Source organism: Pelodiscus sinensis, chromosome 7, assembly GCF_049634645.1.
Source record: "Pelodiscus sinensis isolate JC-2024 chromosome 7, ASM4963464v1, whole genome shotgun sequence".
Taxonomy (NCBI): domain Eukaryota; kingdom Metazoa; phylum Chordata; order Testudines; family Trionychidae; genus Pelodiscus; species Pelodiscus sinensis.
The window spans coordinates 25070895-25091031 of NC_134717.1; the positions used below are offsets into that span (position 1 = coordinate 25070895).

At 46.8% G+C, this 20137-nt stretch overlaps 1 long non-coding RNA gene across 2 annotated transcripts in view; it reads right to left on the reverse strand.

The window, feature by feature from the left end:
• Positions 1–8433: 8433 nt before the first annotated feature.
• The window catches only part of LOC112547841 (uncharacterized), an 87858-nt gene continuing 76154 nt past the window's right edge, over positions 8434–20137 (reverse strand). For both annotated transcript variants that reach the window (XR_003091646.2, XR_012905442.1), the window contains one exon: positions 8434–8643. This is a non-coding gene — a long non-coding RNA (uncharacterized LOC112547841). The remainder of the gene's footprint in view (positions 8644–20137) is intronic.

The window sequence follows — 20137 nt, forward strand, 5'->3', positions numbered from 1 at the left end:
TATGGCACCTAAAACACTAAGGTTACATCTACACTGGCCTGTCTCGCTCAAGGACATATGCAAATGAGATCCGGTGGTGAATATTGCCATGCCTCATTTGCATACTTAATGAGCTGCCATATTGTGCAAGGGGCTTTTGTGCAAGAAGGAGCAGTCTACACTGCTCCTTCTTGCTCAAAAACCTCCTCTTGTGCAAGAGCCGTTCCGCCTGAAAATAAGCAACAGAACGGCTCTTGCACAAAAGGGGGGTTTTGCGCAAAAGCCCCTTGCACAAAAATGGTGACTCATTAAGTAATCAAATGAGGCATGGCGATATTCATTGCTGTGCCTCATTTGCATATGTTCTTATGCAAGATTGGCCAGTGTAGATGTAGCCATACAAATTTATTTGGACCTATTCTTCTATTGGCTGGAACCCGCTGGGTAGAAAAGTGTTCATTCTCCCTCTCTGGGTTTGTCTACACTGCAAGCTTCTTTGGGAATAAGCTTTTCTGGAAGATATCTTTCTGGAAAAGTTTATTTCTAAATAGAGTGTTTACACACAAAAAGTGCAACAAAATAACGATGTGCTATTTAGAAAGATAGCATCCACACTGATTGGACACTATCTCGCATTTAAGGCCACCCAGAACCAGTTCACGCTGTTCAAAGGGGGCAGATGAGCCCATGGCTTGTGAGTTCCACACTGATCCCGGCCTCCATGGCTGGGGTGTCTTGTGCATTTCAAAGCAGGGAATTAGGTCAGCAGTTGCTTCCGGGTGCTACTGCCTACGGCTATCTGAGACGTGTTTAAAGGGACCCCCCCGAACAGACATTTCTCAGGTTCTTCTGCTTGCTTGCCTATCTCTCTGAGGGACAGCAAAGCATTTCCTCTGTATTCTCTGGTTGCCCTTCCTTTGGACACCGCAGCACTCCTTGCCATGGAATCAGAGCTGTCTCTGGGCACACAATGGCCCCACACAGCTGTGCTGCAGTTTCTGCAGGCTGCCTTCGTGGCCCTACATGAGCTCAACTTTGAGCTCATCTTTGAGAACCTCTGCCAGTATACAGAGGAGTAATGCCCTTGAAACCACATCCCATGGTGGAAAGATACTTTTGGTGGCTGGACACCAGTTCCAACTGGTGGAACCAGCTGGCGATGGAGCAGTGGAACGACCAGCAATGGCTCCAAAACTTCCAAACGAGCAAGGAGACTTTCTTGCAGCTATGTGCCTACCTTGCCTTTGCCCTCTGATGACGTGACACCCAGATGTGAGCCACTGTCTCCCTGGAGAAGCAGGTCGCCATCACCGTCTCAAAGCTTGCCACACCAGACAGTTACCGATCCATGGGCAACTAGTTCGGCATGAGAAAGTGACCATCGGGGCCCTCCTCATGCAGGTAGGGTGCTCTCAGGCTGCAGTCCTTGCAGGGGGTGGGAATACTGGAAAGGGAGACTCTTGGGAAAGGGGGGTAGATGCAAGGGGTAGTCTAGGGGTGGGGGGGAAACCCTGTCCCCAGGGGGTTCTTTAGTCCCACCCTCACACAGCCCTGCAGGGGGGGCAGGCTTCATAGTGGGTGGCTCCTGGGGTGTTTGGGGGGAGGAGGAGGGCTCGAGGACCTCCCAAAGGGTCAGGTATCCCCTTTGATTCTTTGTTTGGGTCTTTCTCTGTATCCTTCTGCAGGTGGTGAGGGCCATCAACACCATCCTGCTGTGGAGGGTCAACCACCTAGGAGACCTAGACCCCATCATCGCCAGATTTGCCACCCTGGCCTTCTGCAACTGTGGAGGGGGCTATTGATGGAACCCACATCCCCATCCATGCCGCTAGCCACCAGGCAGCACAGTATATTAATTGAAAGGTCCTGCAGGTCCTGGTCGACCGCCACAGAGAGTTCACAGACATTTTCGTCGGCTGATCAGAGATGGTGCAGGATGCCCACGTCTTCTGAAACTCCAGCCTCTACCAAAAACTGGAGGCTAGCACGTTCTTCCCTGAGTGCATCATCAGGGTTGGGGACGTTGAGATGCCACTGTACATCATGGGGGATGCAACCTACCCGCTAATGCTGTGGCTGATGAAGCCCTACGTTGGCCATCTGAACCAAAGCAAGGACCAGTTCAAGAGGCCACCTGAGAAGGGCCCACATGCAGGCCAAATGCACCTTTGGGTGCTTGAAGGCACAGTTCAGTTGCCTCCTGAGCCATCTTGATGTGGGGGAACACAGCATCTCCCAGGTGATCTCCTCTTGTGTTCTCCACAACATCGTGGAGAGGAAGGGGTGGCCTTCCTTCTGGGGTGGGGGGCAGAGGTCGGCCATGAGGGACGGGCCTTCAAACAGCCACGTACAGCTGCCATCTACCAGGCCCATCGGGCAAGGGTGCACATCTGGGAGGCCCTGAGGGAGAATTTCTCTCCCTAGGACCTCCCCACTACGGGCCTGTGCCTTGCCCCTCTCTGCCTTTCCCACTCTCTCTTCCCCCCTCCACTCCTTTTCTCTGCAGACCCAATAAAAACAACTGTTTGGTTTTGAAATAAAGAACTGTTTGGTTATTTATTTGGGACAGAAGTAACTGAGGAGGAGGGAGGTTGAGAACCTGGATATGGGGAGGAAGGCTAAGAACCTTGGAGGGGGAGTAGAGGTTCAGAGCTGGGGCTGAGACTGCCACATGGCTCGGGTGCTTCTTCCACTTTGAGTCTGGGGATCTCAGTGAACTCGGGGGTAGGGAAGGTTCTGGAAAAATAGGGGGATACGCAGGATGGGGGCCTAGAGCAGAGCCAGGCATGGGAGGAGGAGCAGGGACTGGGAGAAGTGCCGGGTATGTCATCATATCCCTGCTGCAGCAGCTCAGTCAACATCTGAGCCCAACACTGCACATTGTCCTGGACCTTCTGGGCCAGCATCTGCTGCATGTCCTGGAGGATGGAAACATGCTCCCTCATAAAGTCCTCCTGGACCGTCTGATGCCTGCAGCTCCCCTGAGATTGGGCGGCTGGCTCGGGTGGTGTCAATCCCCCCACAGTCATGGATGGTCCAGCTGGGGACAATAAAAAGGGGCTCAGTCATCCCTAGAGACACTGTCCCTGAGCTGAGAGCAACAGTTCTTGGGTCAAAGGAAGGTGATGTCCTGGGAGCAAGGCCATGTGTGGCCTCAACAGTGGGCCCTGCCTCACCTCTACGCAGGCAAGAGAAGTGTTCGTGGACTGCAGCACGATGGCCAGGCTGAGAAGACCGAGTGATAATTACACCACAACCCCAAGTCCACCACCAGGATTGGGGAAGGGGCTGCACCACCCCCCAGGATGCAGTGGAGTTCCTCATAATAAGGGCAGGAGTGGGGTCCTGCCCCAGAGCATGAGCTGCGCTCCCTTGCTCTGGTGTAGACCTGCTACAGCTCCTTCACTTTACTCCAGAGTCCTGGTGTAGCTCTTCACGACCAGAATGATGACCATCCGACCATAGATCTCCACATTCCTGCATCTTGAGCAGAGAGCCGAGAAGTTCCCCTCGTTGCCCCACACCTTGAGGAGGGCCAGGATCTCAACCCCAGACCAAGATGGTGCATGCCTCTTTTGCCCCTGGCAGGCTCCTGGGAGCTCTGTGCATGCTCTCTGGAATAGGCAGGGGACTCTCAGGAGGCTTATGGCCGGGCCATAGTGCCAAGAGATGTGGCACTGGCAGCTGCATGGTGTCTGGAAGCTCAGAGGGCCAGATTCCTGCCACAAGCGCTGTCCCCTATGTTTGCAGCTTTAAGAGCTGTCAGGGAACAGGAAATATAGAGTTGTGATGAGTGTGGATGGAGTGGCCAGCAGAGCACCTGTGTTATTTCCTTGAAGCCTCTTTTTTTTGACAACACTCACTATTCCTCATCTACACACAAAGCTTTTTCGGAAAAAGGCTTAATCCTCATTGAATGATGTTTACTGCCATTGGAAAAAGCCCTCTGTTATTTCAGTTTTCTGTCGAAATAACGCAATTGCAATATGGACGCTAGTATTGTTTTTCTAGAATAACAGACGTTATTCTGGAAAAAAATTGCAGTGTAGATGCAGCCTCTGAGAAAAAAGGGATTGGGTCTAAGAAAAAATGATCTGCAACAGGGAATACAAACTGAGGCACAGTTAAACTCAGCTTGAAGTTTATATTTTATTGTTATTCATGTTTACAGTAGGAGAAGCCCCAGGATGGGATTTGGCTTCTAATCCAAAGCATGCTCAGTACATGCAAGGTTAGGCTCTGCTCATTCACACACACTAAGTAAGATCTGTGTAGGGTTGACAATTTTGGTTGGATGTATTCTTGGAGTTTTAACCACATGGCATAATCTTTAATTAAAAATACATCTTTTATTCCTGGACACTTCAGGCCAATCCTGGAAGGCTGACACCCTTATCTGTGTACACTTTTACAGACCAAAAAGAGTAATAAACTGCAATTAAAAGCCTTGTTTGGCTCTGCCTAGATGTTCTCATAAAGAGAGTCCATAGTTACAAAGAGAAATAGTTACTTTTAAGTGCTTTCATAGCAGGTTTATATGTTGTTTATAAAGCCAATCAGCACAGTGACTCATAAGAAAAAAATCTGAAATTTGAATATTCTGCTTAACACAGGAAGAAAATTGCTTTAAACGTTTGTAGAAGAGACAGGTGTTTATTATACTTTGCCCTCATTTCTCTTGCTGATATGTAAGGCACAAATAAAGATGTGAGCAATCCATGTCAAAGGCTTTATAAAGAGATGCAGAAGATCAGTTTTAAAAGCTTCATTTCTTCTTTCTAGCCAGCAAATTTTATGCAGATATTTCTTTCCATTCAGAGATACTAGGGGGCTGTGCCCCCTACTCACCACACTCACTAACCTCCATCTCTCTGGGAGTAGGCAGCCCTGCTCTCCCCCCAGCCACTGGGGAGGGCTGGGGCCAAGACCACACCAGTCCCAGTCTCCCCCCTGCTCCACCAGCTTCCGGGGAGGGCCAGGGCTAAGGCTGCACCAGGTTCCACTCCCCCCCCTCCCCAACAGCCAGGGAGGGCCAGGTGGAGGTTGTGGTAGCTATGGCTCTTCCCCCGACTGCTGGGGAGAGGAGGGCTGGGCCAGGACCACAACATAGCAGTCCTAGCTCTCCATGTGGGCTCTGGGAAGGACCAGGCTGCGAGCAGGTGGGGCTTCGATCCTGTGGACACAGAGTGAGATGTTGATACCACTTTGTCATCCCGTAAGAAAAAAATTTATATAGAGAAAGAAAGATGTACAAAACTCATTTAAGAAACCCATAAAATTGGCTTTTAATTAGGCCCATGAAAGTATAATGCTGATTAGAAATCAAAAATAGAGACAAAATTGAGAAATATGCAAGCATTTTTCTTGCTTTTTGTCAAGAAGTGCGAAGACAATTAAGTTTCTTTTCTTCACCATACATATAATACTCAGAAGTGAAAGCTTAATTAACTTGTCAGAAACAGTGGCATCTCTTTTCTTGAGCAGATGAACCTACCTTCCCAAATGAGTGGAAGGAAAAATAAACTAAATGCTTTAGCTGAAGCACCTGATCATGCATGACTTTCCTGTTCTGTAATACAGTTTGTCTGTCATTACCAGAGGCTTTTTTAATACATCTGGGTGAGCACACTTTCACCATTTGTCTGGAATGTCTCAGGAGCAGAATTTCAATTGTTCTGTGATGATGGACACCTTTGTGATGGAGCATTGCTAATTACAACCTATGGCACTCGTGTTTGTCAGACAAACTCCAAGTTCTAGCTGAAGATCCTGGATCATTCTTGGATTTCTGTGTTCATTTATGGCTCCTTTGGGCTATCAGGTGCCCTGGGAAGCCTGCAACTCTGCAAACAAAGGAACACCTGTCTGAGGCATCCTGAGACCCTCAGCAAGGTATTGAATAGAAGTGAGCAAATAGTGCCGAGATGCTGCGCTATGCCTGGTTCTTAGGCTGGGTCTACACTTTGAATTTAGCTACATTACTCTGGTGTGTAAAAAAATTCCCAAACCTGAGCAACAGTGTTAATCCTTATGGTAGATACCACTATGTCAACAAAAGAATTCTTCCATTTAACTAACTACTGCTTCTTAGAGAGGTTGCTTTTGACATTGATATCAAACCCCTCCTTCTCACACACAGGATAGTTGCACACACTCTCCTGACGGTACAGTTCCTCTCCCCCATAGATGTAATTTCTTCATAAAAGAAACTATGGCCTTTGGTTTACAGGTTAGTAACATCTGTATTTATGTATAATAGCAGCCAAACTCAACTTCATTGGTTTTGTAGAGGTTTTCAAACCCGAACTTGCTTAAACTATAACTAAAAACTATCCTCCTGTAATCTATTCTTCAACATATACCTGTTTAAAAGAAGAGAGACAGAGACAGAGAGAGAAGAAAGGTCCAGTTGCTTCTACTGCATTAGTAATGACTCATCAATTTCTCTTTAATAATGCAACATAAAACGCAGCACATCAGCTATTTACTTTGTAACTTAAAAATCTATTAAGACGTTTCTTTATGGGGCCTGATGAGGGGAATTAAAATTGTTTCTTCACCATTTAGAAAATCTTTTGGGGAGCACTGTAAAGCAGAAGTGAAACTAAAATTAATTTCTTCCTGGTACAAGGGGGTTGCGCCAGCTAAAGCAGGGTAGGTGACCTCCCCACACAACCCTCCAAGTGACTCTGCCCTGCCCCCAATCTAGGCCCCCCCATGATCTTTCCCTCCCCATCCCACATTACATGGGGGAGAGGGGGAGACTGGGGCAGTACAGCTGGAGGAGCTGCCAATATTCTGTTATTTTACCTGTGGCCCCTCCCAGTGGGAAAAGGAGCCAGATCCCCAACACCCAGCCCTTTGTTTCCATAGAGTTGCATCTCCTCTGGCACTATATAGTGACAGCCATGCCATTCTGTATAGGACATGCCTGTGGGCTCTGCTCTTTCCCTACTGGGAGGGGAAGAGCACATGGGGAAAGGAGCAGAATGCCAGCAGCCCCACCCTAGCTCTGTTGTCCTAAAAGGCAGCTCCATAGAGGTACTGGGGTGAGATGGTGTCTTCCAGGTGCGTTGTACCAGCTCTAAATGGTTTGCTGATATGATGTACCATACTGTGTGGGCTTATTTACACAGATTCAGCCACTTCCTTATTGGTACACCATGCCACCCTACTTTCAGATCTGCTATAAAGCCACGCTGTTTTCTCCTCAATGCAAATCCAGTAATCTTTCAACACCATCACAGATTTTAGTGAGCCTTGGGGATTTAGTGGCAATAACTGTCTGCTCAACAAATTGGAAAATTCTGAGTAATCCCAGGTTCATGAAACTCTACTTGGGCTGTGTCTACACTGGCCACTTATTCCAGAAAAGCAGCCGCTTTTCCGGAATAACTTGCCATCTTTCTACACTGGCTGCACATCGTCATTGTTTTTCCGGAAAAACTATGCTGCTCCCATTCAGGCAAAAGTCCTTTTCCGGAAAAACTGTTCTGGAAAAGGGCCAGTGTAGACAGCACAGTAGTCTTTTCCGCAAAAAAAGCCCTGATCGCGAAAATGACCATGCGGAAAAGCGCGTCTACATTGGCCATGGACGCTTTTCCGGGAAAAGTGCTTTTCCGGAAAAGCATCCTGCTAATGTAGACACGCTTTTTCCAGAAATACTTATAATGGAAAACTGTTCCGTTTTAAGCATTTCCAGAAAGGGTGCCAGTGTAGACGTAGCCTTGGTGTATGATCCTGAGAGAGCATACTCTTTTTTGACTTTATTATAGAGCTGTGGAGCGGCTGAAATGGCGTCGCTTCTGCGGCGCATAGACCAGGGAGGGGGAGCATTTCACCGGCGAACCGCGTTGTAACGCGACCAGGAGGAGCCTCAGTGGCGCCCAGGTCAGAGACTGCCGATGATAGGAGGTGGGGGCAGGGCTTGATGGGAAGCACATCTGGGAAGAAGGTGACGGGGCACATAAGAAAGAGGGGCGGCGCAAGCGTGAGGGGCGGGGCACAAAGGACATGGGAAATAAAACAGGGGGCACCAGAAGGAGAAGGGGAGGGAGGAAACCAGCAAGGAAGCGAGGTGAGCAAAGCCTGGCGAGGGCTTGGGGGAAGGAAGTGACCCAGGGTATGGCTGAGTGGATGCCCGAGGGTTGGTGTATTTAGGGATAACGCCCCACCAACCGGAACGGGGAAGGATCCCTGTCCTTAGGGCCCTGGGTCAGGACCTGGAGAGTGGGTGGGCCTAGGTCCCCCTTCCTCCCCGGGGTCAGAGTTGCTATACTGTGTGCAGAAAGCGACTCTTGAACTGGATGTAAGAAACCGTGGGGATGAAACAGGTGTCGTGGGAGCGTGATTGAGGGTAACCTGGTCACCTAGGAATGAGCACGCTGGGGTGCAGAGTGCCACAGACATTAAAAAAGAACACTTTTAACTCAAATTCATGACTTAAGATCAGTATCATTTCATGTTTTATTTACAGTACAGAACTATGACAGACATCCTTTCAGAGACCCAGCAAATGTAAATATTTCAGAGCAATAATTCTTGATATAGTATCCCTCCATCCACAAAAACTTTACAGCAAGGAATGTTCCTGTGGTATAGGTACCAGTTCTTCCAGGAGTATATACTTCAGCCCAGTCCTTAAGGAGACACTCTTTGGTGACCCTAGGTAACACAGAATGAATATGTCCGTTTATTAACTGGAGACCAATGGAGGTCTGTATGTTCATTACAACTAGGTCAGACAGTGATACAATATTGAGGAAGGGACCCCTGTGATGACAGCCTTTTATCTTAAGCTGATTTCTAACTTTCGTTATAGAAAAATCTTCAAGGAGAGGAAATATGACTGTAAATATATACATCATGTATTGAAAGCAGAGACAATGACTAATGTGACATTCATGAAAAAAGATGCTTTCCAAACAATTTAAAATTTAATAAAAGGGCAATGCGAAGCCTTTGTGTGGGAAAGATTTGTTGGTTTAGGTCTGCATGTTTGAGCTTTAGGCTTTAGACTCTAGCACTGCTGCCTACTGTTTTGAAGTAGCCCTTTCACACACAAAGAGCTACTTCAAAACAGTAGGCAGCAGTGCTAGAGTCTAAAGCCTAAAGCCCAAACATGCAGACCTAAACAACAGTTATATAGAAGCAAACCGCAGCTAGAAACTGTTAACTGGTTGGAAAAGTCACATGGCGGTTTCCTTTTCAAACAATGGCTTTGCATTTTAAAAATTTACATAAAGTTATGTTATCTGAATAATAATCAGCTGACTTTCTAAATGCATAAGTACTGATTCTAAAAATAAACAGGGATTCCTTCCCTCACTAGCACACACTAACCTGGAATTCTTTGAAATGTTTTCCCTAACAGTGCTTCAGTTTAGGTTTGCATCTTTGAATGCAAACTTTAGGTAGCGATCCTCATTTGGTCCACACATACACTCTAGCTATCTCCATAACTTGTACCAAGAATATGTATGTATCAGGGCTAGGCAAGATGCAGTCTCAGGCCAGATCCAGCCCACCTAACACTTGGATCCTGCCCATGGACAGCATATGGCTGCTTTCTGTTTATAGCCTGCTACCTGTGCCACTGAATTTCCAGGCAGTGGCTCAGGCAGCCAGATCCTTTTTAAATGGCTCACAGCTCCCATTCACAACACTACCCCGGCAGAGACCATAGCCTTGAGACCTTTAAATAGTTTTAACAACCCTGGGCAGCTGACAGAGAACGTGGTAGCAGCAGGGCCTGGAGTCGTGAGCCCTTTGCTGTGTTTTTAATTCAAAGCCTCTAACCCCAGACAACTATGGGGGAAGGCTAGCCCCCAGGCCTCATAATTTCTGTCCCAGACTCCTCCCCCTCTGGGATGGAGCCAGCCTGTGATTACCTATCCAAATTAATTAAGTGCCCCCCTTAAGAGAATTATTGCCCACCCTGGTATATAGGGCAGTTCAGGATGAACTGCCTTCAGTTCCTTCTCTCACACAAAAGTTTATGATCTGTTAGAGTGGACTATGACCCAAGGAGGAGGTTGAACATTAGTCACCTTGTAGCAAGAAAGAATACAGCCAGAAACCCTACTGTAGAGTCTTTTGTGAGATAAGGGCCCTCTAACTCTGCCCACAAATCACAGTCTGGGAGAGACTCTGAAGGGTTTAATAATCCTTTCCAAGTAAGTGGCCCACACTTTTCTGATATTTATGGTGTGAAGAGTAGCTTCTTCTCTAGCTTGAGGTATAAACCAGAAGTTGAATTGCCTGGCTTTTTGTGAAAGTCCAAAGGTACCTTGAGTAAAAAAGCAGGAATGTGACCAAGACACTATATATTTATGAAAGATGGTGTGAGGAAGATCAGTCATTAAAACATCATACTCATAAATTCTTTGAGTAAACAGCCACTAATGTTATGTCTACACAGCAGGCAGTTATTTGGAAATAATGTCAAAATACTGTCAAGCTGGAGGACTTCTTACTCTGACTCCTGTAACCCTCATCGTATGAGAAGTAAGGGAAGTCAGAGGAAGAGTGCTCTATTTTGAAAAAAAGTGTTGTGTAGACATACCCAATTTTGAAATAAGCTATTTCGAAATAAGCTTCACAATTGATGTAGCTCAAATTTGCATAGTTTATTTTGAGTTAAGCCCTGCTGTGTAGACGCACCCCTAAAGTCCTGGTGATTATGAAGCCAAGATGAGGATCTGATGGGCTATGCACCAGTTTAATAGCTCTACTGAGTCTGCAAAAAGGGGGGGAAGGCACTTGCTACTCCCATGCAATTTATATTGGATATGTTGTCTACCAATCATATCTTGATGTATTGGCCTTTGATCACAGGAAGCAAATGTTTGCTGGTGTATCTGATTGCTCTGAGTACCAGTAGGTTAATGTGGAGAATGATTCTTGAATGGTCCATTGTCCTAGAATAATATGATTTGGAAGATGAGCTCTTCACCCAATGAGAGCTGCATCTGTAACTATAGTTGAAGTAGGGGTGTTGAAGAATGAATGGGACTAACATTCATACACTGCATGGCTCCTTCCACCAATTAGGAGTGTCTAGAACTCCTGAGAAATCAAAAATAATATGCCAATACAGTGTTTGTTGGGAGTGTCAACAGTTTGCACTCCAGGATGTACGCAACCAAGGAGTAAGGTGGTATGCAACATTACCTAGAGGTTGCAAAACACATTTTTGGTTGTTTTCTGGGAGTTTATTTGAACCTGAGAAATGAGGTTCAATGAGTCTGCCCACTGATAAGCAAGCCCTGCATGTCTGGGTATTTGAGGTGGCTCCCAAAATTCTATAGGTTGAATTGGCATCAGAGTGGACTTTTCTCTGTCAAACGGAAAGGTCTACGTCTAGACTGGCATGATTTTCCGCAAATGCTTTTAACGGAAAAATTTTCCGTTAAAAGCATTTGCGGAAAAGAGCATCTAGATTGGCACGGACACTTTTCCGCAAAAGCACTTTTTGCGGAAAAGTGTCCGTGCCAATCTAGACGCACTTTTGCGCAAAAAAGCCCCGATCACCATTTTAGCCATCGGGGCTTTTTTGCGCAAAACAGTACTGTGCTGTCTACACTGGCCCTCTTACGCAAATGATTTGCGCAAGAGGGCTTTTGCCCGAACGGAAGCAGCAGAGTATTTCCGCAAGAAGCACTGATTTCTTACAGTAGGAAGTCAGTGTTCTTGTGGAAATTCAAGCGGCCAGTGTAGACAGGTGGCAAGTTTTTCCACAAAAGCAGCTGATTTTGCGGAAAAACTTGCCAGTCTAGACACAGCCAAGCTGTAGCACACAAAATAAAGCTAAGGACTTCTTGCAGGTTAAGGGTGTAAGAAAATGCTATGAGAAGCCAGTCTTTGATGCAGGTGAAGACCACTATACACATTTGTAAGGACTCTGGAGATGATAGACAGATTGGGGCAATCAGTATTGAACATGCTGCTGACCAAAGATTAAGCATGGAAACATCTTGTGGGTTGATTGCATCACAATATGAAAATATAGGTCAAGAAGCTAAGATCTAACCCCTTGGATCTAGAGAAAGTATTATAATTTAGTGAGTCACCATCCTGAACTTTTGCATTTTGAGGAAAGTACTTAACATCCTGAGATCTAAGATAGACCTCCATCTATTCTTCTTTTTGGGAACCAGAAAGTACTCAGAATAGAACCTCCCCCTCCACACACACACACACACACCCTCCATATTGAGTAGGTACAGGTTCTATGGTTCCTGTGTGAAGGAGAGATAAAACTTCTTGTTTCAGAAGATGTTCATGTGTCCCTGCAAAGGTATGGAGAAGGGAGGTTGCAGGTGGGATGGAGTAGCCCAATGTTACAACCTCAAAAAACACATGTGTTTGAAATGATCTATTCCCAGGATGGTTGAAAACAGGAGAGATGGTCCCCAAAGACTCCATGTACTGACCAATGCCACCTCCCAGTGGCTAGTGGGGAACCCCCATCCACTGACAACTCTGGATTCCAGGTCAGGAACTCTTAGTTGGCAGCCATCATTTACATAATCTCTACCCTCACTGTTCGTTCCCTGGGTTTTTTCAACTCTGCCTTCCTTGGGCATTCTTTGCAACTCCTCCAGGTGAACCCTTCCCACAGGGATAGGATACCTAAGCTTTTACTCCTCCACTGGGCTTTCTCCTACCCACCTCTCTGCCCAGAGGGAATGACTGCAGAGTCTCTCCCTGCAGCCCACTTCTGTTCTCATTCTTTTATAGAGGCCCAACCTGCTCCTCCTCAGCTGAGCTTCATCTTTCATTATGCTTTTACTGATCTCTCCTCCACGTGCCACATTCAGAGTTAACTGATCTACTTCAACCTACTCTGCCCCACCTGGGCACCCCATTAAAGCTCTGTTAGCCTTAAAGTTGTCTCCCACAATTCTATCCCAAGTGGGCTGCAGAGGAAATTGACAGAGCACTCTTGTTTCTCTCGTCTGCTACATAAAGGGAGAGCCTGGTCCTGGATCTGATGAAAACCACATAGAACACTCCATCACAAGTTTTTATCTTCATTCTTTCTAGACCTACTCCTAAATCCAATACAGATTCAATACTTAGACTGGCCATACATGACCCCTAAATAAAGAAGACAGCTAGAATGGCCATCGCTAGCAGGAGTAGACTCCCCGAAAATTATGTAGTTGTGATGGATAAAAGGAGCGCTGGCCAATACCCAGTGACTGAAGGGTTAAACTCAGGTAGCTAGCAAAGGTATTGGCAGGGAGCCAGGGAGCCTCGTTCCACAAGGCATACAGATAGTTCGGAATGGCTTGCTAGTTCGAACAATCTAACCCGTGCCGCGTGTAGCCGCGCGGCACGGGGTTCGAACAAGCCGGCATTTAAAAATGGCGCCGGCCGGCTTATGCAAATGAAGCCCGGGAAATTCAAATCCCGGGCTTCATTTGCAAGTGCGGTATGCCTACATTACCACCCTAGTTCGAACTAGGGTGGTAGTGTAGACATACCCTAAGAGTTGTTCCCAGAGATTTTCTCGGTGTTTCAATTTGTTTTACACCTAGCAACCAAGTATGCTTTATCAACTATAACTTTCGTTTTGTTAATAAAAATCACCTTTTTAGGGCAATGATTTGATTCTTGTGTCCTGGAAAGTAACGTGTGAGTGTGTGTGTATGTGTGTGTGTGTGCGCGCGTGCGTGTGCGCGTGCAAGTGCACATGCCTACCTAAGACTGAGCAGTCAGCTACCAGAGACTGCAGCTTGTTTTTCAAGCTCTCTTGGGGTATGTATACACTACAAAGTTAATTCGAACTAATGGATGTTAGTTCGAATTAACTTTGATAGGCGCTACACTAGCGCTCCGCTAGTTCAAACTTAATTCGAACTAGCGGAGCGCTTAGTTCGAACTAGGTAAACCTCATTCTACGAGGACTAAGCCTAGTTCGAACTTACTAGTTCGAATTAAGGGGTGTGTAGCCCCTTAATTCGAACTTGTGGGAGGCTAGCCCTCCGCAGCTTTCCCTGGTGGCCACTCTGGCCAACACCAGGGAAACTCTATTGCCCCCCTCCCGGCCCCGGACCTCTTAAAGGGGCACGGGCTAGCTACGGTGCCCGTGCCAGGTGCAAGCCTGCCAGCACCCAGCTAGCAGACCCTGCACCTGGCACGGATCGAGCCACCCACCCGATGCCCCCCAGCCCTCCCCCTCTTCCTGGGACCAGGCTGGCGGCTCCCGGGAGCTTGCCTGGGACCGCAAGAGGCGGGCACCCGCCTGGTCTAGTGTGGACATCGTGGACCTTGTCCATGACCTCCGCACTAGGCACAGAAAAGTGGCCGTCTAGGGCAGGAGAGCTGCCAGCCTGGCCACCCAGGAGCAGGTGTGCATGAAAATCAAGGTGGTCCACTGAGACCCCCGACCCTGAGTCCTGAGCTTACAATGGCCGTACTGGGTCAGACCAAAGCTCCATCTAGCCCAGTAGCCTCTCTGCCAACAGCAGCTAACCCTAGGAACCCTGGAGGGGATGGACCGAAGACAGTGACCAAGCCATTTGTCTCGTGCCATCCCTCTCCAGCCTTCCACAAACTTTGGGCAGGGACACCACTCCTACCCCCTGGCTAATACCACTCCCTGGACCCAACCTCCATCATTTTATCTCACTTCTCTTTAAACTCGGTTCTGGTTCTAGCCTTCACAGCCTCCTGCAGCAAGGAGTTTCACAGGTTGACTCTTTGCTTTGTGAAGAACAACTTTCTGTTACTAGTTTGAAGCCTGCTACCCATTCCTTTCTTTTGGTGTCCTCTAGTCCTTCTATTATGGGAACTAAAGAAGAACTTTTCTTGATGCACCCTCTCCACCCAACTCGTGCTTTTATAGACCTCTATCTTATCCCCCCTCAGTCTCCTCTTTTCTAAACTGAAAAGTCCCAATCTCTTTAGCCTCTCTTCATATGGGACCTGTTCCAAACCCCTGATCATTGTAGTTGCCCTCCCCTTTCCCAGCCTGTCTCTTCCCCTCTTCCACCTCCTTTTCCCAGTCTCCCCAAGTTTTGTTCAATAAAGAGAGATTCTATTTTTGATCACACATTTTCTTTATTTTGTACATCAGGAAGGGGGGATAGGGAATGGTAAGTGGAAGGAGGTGAGGAAGGAATGGGGTACGAGCCCCTGATGGGGAGGACTGGGCTGGCTCTGCAGGCTTCTGGGGGTGGAAGCTCTCCTGCAGCCCCCCAATTGCTCCCTCTCCCCAGATGGCAGCCTGCGGCAAGTGCAGCCGGTCTGATGGCCGAGTGCTGTGATGTGCCCAGTGTGGGCACTCAGGGCACTCCAAGCCAGGACTGCTTTGCAAGTGGGGCACCCCTGAGAACTGTCTGTCCGGAGTGGGGGTCGGGTCCCTTTAAGCACAGCCCTCGGCTAGCCTGAGGCAGCAGCTCCACGCTCTAAGTCCTCCTCTGATGCCCTGCTGGCACTGCTTCCGGCCATCCTTAACCCCAGTTCAGGGTCCACTTAATGTGGATATGCTAGTTCGAAGTAGCAAAACGCTAATTTGAATTAGTTTTTTAGTCTGGATCCGTTCGAATTAGCGCTGTAGTGTAGACATACCCTTGGCGCAAAAGAGCTGGGGAGTACCTCTGGGGAAGGAATTCAAGTGTTCCCTCCTGTTTGTTTTCAGGGTTAAATCACTTGATGGTAGCAGCTTTTTTTTTCCTCAGAGACGGTGCATCTGTGACTCTAGGGAGCTTTTGTAAGCAGAGCCTATAAAGGCAAAGTATTTAAGGCCCTCATCTTCTGCACTCAGAGGAATAGCCCTGACAGTAGTATTAAATCCAGGGCATTTGGGCCTATCCAAGAAGAGAGAAAAATGAACTTCAGGAACTGGCATGGGGAAAAGGGGAAAGATGACCCTCCCAAACTATGTTCAATCTGAGAAACTATCAAAACTGCTCTCTAAAGATAAAGAAATGTTCCACAAGCTAACAAAACTAAGAAGTGGGCATCGCAAGTTGCTCTGTCTCAGTCTGTCTATGCTATAATCACATGATGTGATTTTTTTCCCCCGCTGGTTCACATACACATACACAAGCTAGTGCTTAGCAGCCTACAGCAAATATACACAGCATTGCACCTGGAGTCGCATGAATAGTGCAGCAGTACAGGCACATCTTAGCTGTGCCAGTGTCAGGTGGATATGCACTCAGCCCAGCTAACTACCCATGCTACGCTGCTATTTATACTTGCACTAACTCCGTGAAAAAGTCACACCCCTAAGTCAGGCTGTAGACATAACCTCAGGCTGAGGCAGTTTAGAAGGAGCAGAGTGTGATTCATCCAACACTAACTAGGACACAAAGATAGGTAGTGTGCCACGTCTCCTCTTCTTTTTGAACAGACATTACCAAAAGTCTCCAATCAACAACAGATGAGGGCACATGTACATGTGAAGTGGACACGAGTCCACTTAGGGACACTATTTAAGGAATCTTTCTCCCGATAATGGATTTTGAGTACTCCAGCCCATGCTGTTATCAGGATCATAAGGGACTATCTGTGTAGTAGAATATGCATTGGCAATCTAGGGAGAATACTTACTACACTTGAAACATGAGCATAAAAAGGGCATTTTCTTTAAGGCCTATGAGGAATTGTGCCTTTGTAAAGGTATAATACCTCCCATCATCTCCATGGGGGAAGTGTGCCCACCCCAGGTTCTTCTGTGCATTGGCTTCTTTCAACAGACACAATTGAACTCTTAAATATTTAGCTATAGGTATAAGCAAAGCTATAAAAGAAATTGGTTTGGGACACAATTATAGCTCTAAAAGACTGAAAAACCACATCTGGCAAACCAGTGTGAGAGCCCAGGGAGCATTTTATTTAAAACAGAACTTTCCAAAGGGTGGGGGTCTACATGGTGTCGAGGGGTCTTAAATGTGTCTGAAATTTCCTGTTATGTGTGGGGCTCATAGTCTCTCTCCCAGACTGCTCTTACTTTCCGATAAAACAAATGAATCTCTAAATACCAATATATTGTATAAACGTTGGCAGTTTTCAGGCTGGCTTTCATCCCAAACATAACAGACAAATGCCAGTGCCAGTGAGGTCATGCACTTTTTCCAAACAAGCCAAGAGGTGTTTGTTCACTGCAGTTCAAGCCTCTAGCAAGTATCTAGCTACAGTGCTTGGAAAAAACACATTTTCTAACATTTTATTTCTCCCAAAACTTCAAACAATAGCCAAAGTGAACTTTGTAAATGAAGAAGGCAATCAGTCAAGGCTTGAGACTTGAAATACGTGACAGTATGTTAACGGATTTCTCTTCTCTGTAGACCTGGCTAATTTTCATGTGTTTTATTTATTCACATTGCAGTTATCCCATTTACAGCTATTCATGCATTTTAGAAGATGAGCTGAGCTTGATGATTTCCATTTAGATACTGGGAGATATTTGTGTAAATAAGCAATGAGCAATTTGGCATAGTGGGTATGTTCTGCTTAGGAAAGCACACATATTAAAAGAGATGCAGGGTGTATATATTAGATGAATTGGCTAAGTTGTTTGACAAAGCCCATGCAATGCCTATATGAACTTCTCCGATCAGTGCTGTCACTCACTACCTTGAGCAATAAAACTCAATGAATTCATCCCCAAATGTATTTTAAATGGATGCTTCTAGGCTTGTGATCTGCTGCTTTACTAAACTGAAAAACATACATTCATTCCAAATAGATGCCCATGTGTGCCCAGAGGTGCAGAGCCACTGTAGTAGTTTGTTGACAGAAATAATTGAAAAAGTTGCACTAGAATTGTGTGTGCTTATTTTCTATTGATTTTGTAAGGCAAAAGAAGAAGAGGGAGATATTTGCAAGATTCATGAAAAACAGCCAGCAGTCTGAAAATAAGCTTTTCCTTGCTGCAGTATTATTGTCATTTTTCAAACAGACATTTGTCTATATCGTTCCAGGTCAAAAATAAAAGGCTGACCAAAACATTCAATATACAGTATATTAACAAAATCAGGACCTCATCAGCAAAATGTGAGTCAAATAAAACTCCCCACTACAGTCAGTCGTTGAAGACAGATGATCTATCATCATCATCAAGCTCACCTGCCAGTAGTGGGCAGATCACATTCTATCAACATGAATATAGGAGAAAAATGTTCTCTTAGAATACAGAGAAAGCACTTTATGGCCTGAGTCAATGATGCCATGGGAAAATCTCCAGGAGAGGGAGAAATCTATATAGAGACTCTCTCTCATCCATACACCCTTTTGATGGGACAAACTACATGAAGAAATCTCCAAGAAACAAGTCACAGGCAAAGTCCAAAAATCTAACTTTCCATGGAATTGGAAACCCTGCATTTATGCAACAGTTATTGATCCCAGCATTTCCTAGCAGCATGACTCCACTACAGGGAATTTTCTGGCCACATCTTCCCCAATGTGTTTGTATGAAGGCAGCAGCAGAGAGGACACAAACAGAGATAAGAGACCTGAGGAAAAGATAACTCTGCCCAGCTGGGAATCTCCAAAGAGAGAGAAGAGAAAGATATGTGCATCCATCTGCCTTCTTCTCAACTCATCCCTTCCAGTCTCTGCCCTGTCTACAATGTGGCCTCTGGATCTATAGTGTTCTGAATAGGGTCTGGGAAAGTAGAGTTGCCAGGTGTCTGCTGATTTTTGGTTGATTGGTTGGTTGATTAGTTTTTTTAACCAGAAATTTTGATTGAAAAGGGAACCTGGCATGGTCCAGTCAGCAGTGCTTATGCACAGTAACCAGCCTCTGCCATCATGGGGCAGAATGTGCAACAGCTGTGACTTGAGCCTGGAGGAGCTGCTTTCTGCTGAGCTGCTCCAGATTTTCCAGAAAAGAGATAGAGAATGTGTGTGCCTGTGTGAATCCTTGCTCCAATTTCCCAACCCCAGTCCCTTGCTTCAGGGACCAACCCCACCCCTCCATGAACTGATTAGGCAGGCTCTGTGTCAGCTCCTTCCAGCCCAGCTCTTCAGACAGCAGGTGAATCCTGGGCCAGGAGGAGTGAGCAATGGGGAAGAGGAGCAAGCAGAGTATGGGGCCTGGGAAAGAATCAAGATGGGGACGGGGGAGACTCCAGTGTGTCCAGTTTTCAGCAGTTAGAATGTTGGCAACCCTGGAAGAAAAAGTGAGGATGTTTTGGAGAGAGCCAACTCCTTACACCGTTTGGGGGCAAATAAGAAGTATATTAATCTTGGGGGGGGGGGGGTTATTAAAAAACAAAGCAGAGAATGAGAAAGGAATAACACTTCAATGAAACAAACTGGAGAGCTATTGTCATGAACTGCTGCAGATAGCAATGCAGCATTCCCAACCCCTACTTTCAGGGCACATTTCTCAATTCCCACATTCACCACACTGTCTCATATGAAAGAGTATGAAAGACTGATTGGGAGACAAACATCTCTCTACAGGAAAAGCCACATGCTGAGTGTCTGGGAGACAATCTGAGCAGATGGGAAGGGGAGGAGGTGAAATCCCTTTGAAAGAAAAAGTGTGAACTTGTAACCTTCTCCATCATAAAGTTAAAAACAGACTATTTAAGATTAGACTGCTATTCAAGTTTATAGTCAAATATATTTTACTTCATAACTCTGTCACGAAATGCAACTGAATAATCTTTCATTCACTACAAGTTGCATCTCCATAAACCAAGGACTTTCTGGTCTGGCAACATCCATGGTCAGGGATGATCACAGATGTTTCTGGCCAAGAGAACCAAGGGGCAGGAGGGCCAGTAGCTGGGGGCCCAACAGAGCTGGAAACCCAGAGAGCTTATGGTAGTGGGGCCAGGACCGGAGCAGCTTGATCAGCAGTGGGACCAAGGCCACAGCAGCCTGATCAGTGCAACCCAGCAGAGGCAGCCTAGCCAGCACCACTACAACTTGCCAGGGGTTAGGTGCCACCCAGCAGTGGGGTTGGGGCCGTAGGTCTCTTGGACAGCATGGAGCTGGGACCACAACAACCTGACAGGGACAGCCTGGCCAAGGCCAAGGCAGCCCAGCAGTAGAGCCGGGGCCACCGCGGCCCTAGCAGCAGCAGGGCTGGAGCCATGTGCTGCTCAGAAGCGGGGTCAGGGCCACAGCAGCCCATATAGCAGCATGGCCAGAGTGAGACCAGGGCTGGGGACTGCCAGATGTCAAC